Source organism: Littorina saxatilis, linkage group LG1 (genome assembly GCF_037325665.1).
Source record: "Littorina saxatilis isolate snail1 linkage group LG1, US_GU_Lsax_2.0, whole genome shotgun sequence".
Lineage (NCBI taxonomy): Eukaryota > Metazoa > Mollusca > Gastropoda > Littorinimorpha > Littorinidae > Littorina > Littorina saxatilis.
In genome coordinates, this window is record NC_090245.1 from 25,556,665 (window position 1) to 25,562,352 (window position 5,688).

A 5,688-nucleotide genomic window follows, 5' to 3' on the forward strand; every position below is an offset into this window, starting at 1 on the left:
TAGCTTTGCAAAAAAACGAGAAAGTGTCTTTGACAGATACCATCCAAATAATACATTATGAAAACAAGTACAAGTTCATTTCTACTCATGTTAATCGTTTATGCTTTCTGTGCTGAGCGACATATGGATTGAATTTCTTTCGTAACTCACCTCCCGTCAACCTGCAAAACTATATCTGTCGAAGTAGTTTCAAATAAAGTTAGTATGCTTCCGAATAAAAAATATAAAAAAAGGGTATTTTCTGAAATTTTTAATTATAGACCAAAACAAAACATTCACGAGTATGTTGTTGACCTGATGGTCTTTATGGTAGACAGCAAGAGTTGCATGTTCAAGAAGTTTAAGCAGTACATTTGAAAGAGCAATACAAGGTAATTTAAGGTGGTATAATTTTAATGGTAGGTTCCACTGTATAAAGGCGACATGGAGGGTATCTTTGACGGACTCATTCAACATTCATACCCATGCACATCACCTCAAACACATAAGCTTTGTTCTTGAGTCAAATTTATTGGCTTCATAAATATTGTGAATTTGTGTCCGTTTGCAGATTGGCTTATCTATGGATTTTTTCGAAAATATCTTGCGATCTACGTACGCATAATGTAACACGTGAAGAAGAACATAAAAAGTTCGTCAAAAGGAATCTAATTTGCATTTTAACCCATTTGCCTTCCTTATTGTTAATTTTTTCTTCATAAAGACTACTTGAAATAAACAAAATGTTTAACCATTTCAAGGCCTCTGAACACGTATAAAAAAAAATGCAGGTCTTTGCTCACTATATCAGATCTGCCAAGGCTCAGTTTACACAGGAAAAATCATCTGTCGACTTGAACACATACCAATAATCAACAGCCTCACTGCTTCTTGGAGCTGGATTTTGTGTGTGGAATGAATTACACATGTGGCGTTTTAGAATATAATTCATAGAAGATGTACATTCGTGCAGAAAGGCTTTAATTTAATAATTAGGTCTTCGTGATGTTCTCTTAAAATAACTAACATGTGTTCCCTTTACCCTGAACCAGTTTTGTGAATATGCAGGTTAAACTCGTGCTTTTTCTGTGTTATCAGTGTATTTCTCATCCAGGCATGGATGCGTCCTCTTAAATGGACAGCCCTTCCCGTGTAAACGATTGAGTTCAAAATCTCAAATCTTACCAGGCTTTTACATGGGATATGGCCATCCTTCCGTTTTGAAAAATACCAGAACTGAACACTCTGTATACTCTCTTTGGGAATGTAGAATTTTATGAATTAATTTCTTTAACGCCACACGTGTAAAACATTCCCTAAAAAAATCCCGGCAGCTCCAAAAACCAGTCAGGATGTTTATTCCTGGTATATGTTCAAGTCAAGAGATTTTTTTCTGTAAAAGTCTTCGCAGATCTGTGTAGTGAGCAATCCTGTTTTGAAAAAGGACGTGCCTTTAAGCCTGTATTGACGGTTTGATTGTTGAGATACCTGGTGGCAATGACCGCACGGGTGGCAAGAGGTAGTAATGCACAGATGACAACAAACCGACCTGCATTTAAAAAAAAAGTTAGGAGGCCTTGATAGGGGGAAACATTTTGTTAATTTTCAGAATCTTAATGAAGAAATAATGAACGAGAAGAAAGTCTGGCCTTGAAGTAAATGCAAATTAAACTATGTATACTTTTGACAAACTTTTTCTGTTTTTATTCACATGTTAAAATGTGTGCAGAGATCGTTAGTTACTTCCAAACAACCATGTTTCAGGCAACAGGCAAACGGACAATACTGGACACAGGCTATGCTGACCGGCTCATGGACTGACTACCTGATGCAGGAGTAGACCAACAGTGGAAAAAGTCTGGAACAAAATGTTGCAAAATGTGAACCATGTACCGGACCACGTGACAACCCAGTATCATCTTCAAACCATGCAGGAATCTGTTCAACACAGTCACACGATTTGTAAAAGTATAGTTCAGCCTTCTGTAGCTCAGGGAGTTTGAACCCCACTCTTCATCCGTTTGGGAAAGTATTTCTGATTGTTTTGACTGCACAGGTTGGTAATGGTACTCTGATGCTTCTGCCGAGAAACCCCACTCGCTAGCGCACCAGCTGCCTGCTATGGGTAAGCGACGTGCCTGTATTTCCTGCAAAGCAAGACAGAATAAAACAGCAGCTTAGTTTGAGCTTTTAAGACATTCGTACAAGAGAAAACGTGTACGTGTTTGTTTGGAGAGGATGGATAGAATCATAAGACACGCTGTGTCTATGTGACGTAGAGCAGGTTTTCAAATTCATGCTGAAGCACTGTGTGATCGCTATTTTTTGGGGCATATATCTTACCTTGATTTCAGATAGACTGGGAACCGAAATGAGGATGTTTACATGAATAAACTATGCTGATATGTATGTGTTTAGAAATAAAGAATAGTTTTAATGATATATGATGGTGTTTTTTTTTTAACCCAATGTGATATTTTTGTATTTGAAAACAAATTGTACACTCTGTTGTCAATTTTACTTTCAGATAAATAAATCTATCATAATGGAAATCATCTGTTTGTGTTGTGTTACTTACCCATTTTGATCAATGTTGAGTCGTCCATATTCCTGTGTGTACGCATAGTATGCAGTTTGAAGGTAGTAGATGTCCGAGCAAACATAGGAGGATGTGCTGTTAGGCTGTCTATCTCCTCATCCAGGTTTTCCAGATATTTGAATTTCGTTCCCTCTTGGAGTTTCTGCACTGACACCTGATAAGCAAAATACACGTATCACTCTGTGATCATGGCAACATGTATCATCTGTATGCCCCGTTCAAAAATTACCTTGAGATTCTAAGGTATACACAGAAATTGCACTGGATCACAAAAACAACACGAACAGTAGTACATGTAATGATATATATTCAGTTTAAAAATTCATGCAATGAGAGTCAATAACCCGATTTAACCCCAGGTAGATTCAGGGTCCCACTGACTGAATCTCATATGGTTGCTTTTCGGCACACACCACACATTTTTAATGGGACTGTGAGGTTTTGTTAATACAGTAAAATAATATAGTAGCAACGTACTGTCTGTTCGTGACGTTTGAGAATACCGATCTATGCACTAACGCATTGTCTTTTTGTAGTGTGACTGTCCGACATTGCGTTCTCCTAAAAATCAATGATCAAAAAGTTTGAACTGCTGTAATCGTGTTTCAGCATATGTCTGACAGTGCTTATTTGCTTCCAAAACGGCTTGCGATATCACTAGCCATCAGCGTTTCGTCACTGCTCAGAAAATCTTATGATTTCAGATCTAGTTTGAGATCGGAAATCACGTGTGCTCGTTTAAAAAACTAAATTCATTTATTACTTCCCTTTGACCGTTTCGCAAGAAAAATGTCAGGATCACTATTAGTATTAGCACATGAAAGCAGCCCACCGCCATTTCAAAAAAGTTTCACTGTTTAGTGGTGTCGATGTCATGTAGTGTCTTACTGTCGCAAATAAAAAAAACCAGAATAATTGCAGTTTTGTCCGCAAGAAACAGATTTTGCGCAATGTTAACTTGCTGTCTACATGTTTTGTTGTGTGACTGAAAAATTACTCAGAATTCCAAGAGAAAATAAGGATAGTCGCGTGTGAACATCACTGTGGAAACATTTATTCTAAACTGGGCAGTTCAAGGACGAAATCCTTGATTAAAGATAGGAAAATAAATAACACCAGATGCCTGAAATAATAGCATAAATCAATGATCTTTACATGCTTACAGATCTGTGGAAGCACATCAACTGATCTGTGAAAAACACACCTGACTTCGATCTAGCATGCAAGAGGTAGCGACTACGGACTAGTAGTGTGTCAACATCACAACAAAGAGAATCACATACCATTTCGTATTGCCGCTTATGCTGGCTCTGTTTCAAGCAGTTCCTTGTGGCCTCGCCAGCATTTTGACGACGAAGAGGCTCAAACGGGCACGCCAAAACCTCAGGCTGGCTGAAAACCGGTCCGTATTCCACTTGTCTTCCTCACTGCTTGAGCCGGCCATGTTTGTTGTTCAAGGCTCGTGACGTAGCACACGTATGTGCACAAGGTCATGAGCCAAGACTGCGCGCGCGATGGAACGATTCAGAACAACCAAAAAACGAGTCAAAGTATACTTTTTGGATTTCTGTGTTCATTTTTACACACGCATTTGTGGTTGATGAATTAAGAGGGTCAACATATCAAAAGTGACCCTAAACCTTGGACTTTTCCTTTAAGCTGTTATGAGTTTTGGAGATTTATGACGGTATGAACGTTTTTTCTTCTAATGTGGCTACATGCTTCTCTCTGCCCCTTTCTCCCTCTGTCTCTGTCGGTATGTCTGTTTGTCTCCATCTCTAGGTCTGTGTCTGTTAATTCTCTCTTTCTCTCTTATTTTGTCTCTTCTACTCCTTCTCTATGTCTCTCTCTCTGTCCCTCTGTGTCTGTCTCTTTCTCCTGTTGTTGGTATCAAAACGTTAGGGAACATCAATCAATCAATCAATATGAAGCTTATATAGCGCGTATTCCGTGGGTACAGTTCTAAGCGCTTGTCGAAGAGTTGTCAACACAGGACTAACAAAGAAACTAACATCTTCAGACGGACACGAACCATATCACACACTAGCAAACCCTGGTAAACATACAACAAACAACTGTTTCATAGCACAAAGAAAACACCTCTCACAGAGCACAGCACAAGAATGTCTTTTGGGGCACAACACATCACGTCGAACATGAAAGTCGCAGCCAGCTACGGGAAGAACTGAGTCTTCAACCTACTCTTGAACGTGTCAAGAGAGGGGCTCTGGCGAAGCTCAAGCGGCAGGGAGTTCCAGACGGAGGGGCCCGCGGAGGGATGAACATTTTAAATGTTAGACTAACTTATTGTCTTGTACAGAATAACAACTGTGTGAATGGTGCTATACTGAATGAAAGAGTGTGACATGAAGTTCTTGTACATCATTGCAAAGAGTGTGAATGACGTTTTAGTTTAGATGTCAAGCGCTTAGAGCAAGCCTTTTTAACGAAAGTTTTTGATTTAGCGCTATATAAATGTTCTTATTATTATTATTATTATTATTATTATTATTATTAAATGCATGCTGACCAGCAGATGCGAGTTTCGAGCGAGGGACGTGGAGGCGGAGAGGGTCAGCAGCAGAACGAAGGGGACGGTCGGAGGGCTGGGTGAACAGGTCCAGGGAGGATTGAAGGTACTCGGGAGCAGAGTCGTTGAGACACTTGTAGACCAGAGTGGACAGTTTGTAGGAGATTCGGGTGTTGACAGGGAGCCAGTGCAAGGAGCGAAGTAGGGGGTGATGTGGTCTTGCTTCGTCTTCCTCAACGTCAGCCTGGCAGCAGCGTTCTGGACTCGTTGTAGGCCATGAATGGATGAGGCGGGGAGGCCAGCCAGAAGGGAGTTGCAGTAGTCCAGACGACTGAAGATGAGGGAGACAACCAGCTTGATACAGGCGTCGTGGGTGAGGTAGCGACGGATGGAGGCGATGCGTCGTAGGTGGAAAAAGCAGGTCTTGATGATGAAGGAGATGTGTGTCTGCATGGAGAGAGTGGAGTCGAGAAAGACGCCAAGGCTCCTGACAGCAGGGGAGAATGGAACAGTCGCGTCATCCAGCTGGAGGTCGGTCACAGTGAGGGAAGCAATCTTCTGTCGTGTTCCAACGAGAAGG

The 5,688-nt window shown here is 40.6% G+C and overlaps 1 long non-coding RNA gene across 1 annotated transcript in view; it reads right to left on the reverse strand.

The window, feature by feature from the left end:
* Window positions 1-397: 397 nt before the first annotated feature.
* LOC138965599 (uncharacterized) overlaps window positions 398-5,688 on the reverse strand; it is an 18,948-nt gene continuing 13,657 nt past the window's right edge. The window contains exons 2-4 of the long non-coding RNA XR_011455483.1: window positions 3,862-4,237; window positions 2,558-2,732; window positions 398-2,126 (exon numbers count right to left, since the gene is read on the reverse strand). This is a non-coding gene — a long non-coding RNA (uncharacterized lncRNA). The remainder of the gene's footprint in view (window positions 2,127-2,557; window positions 2,733-3,861; window positions 4,238-5,688) is intronic.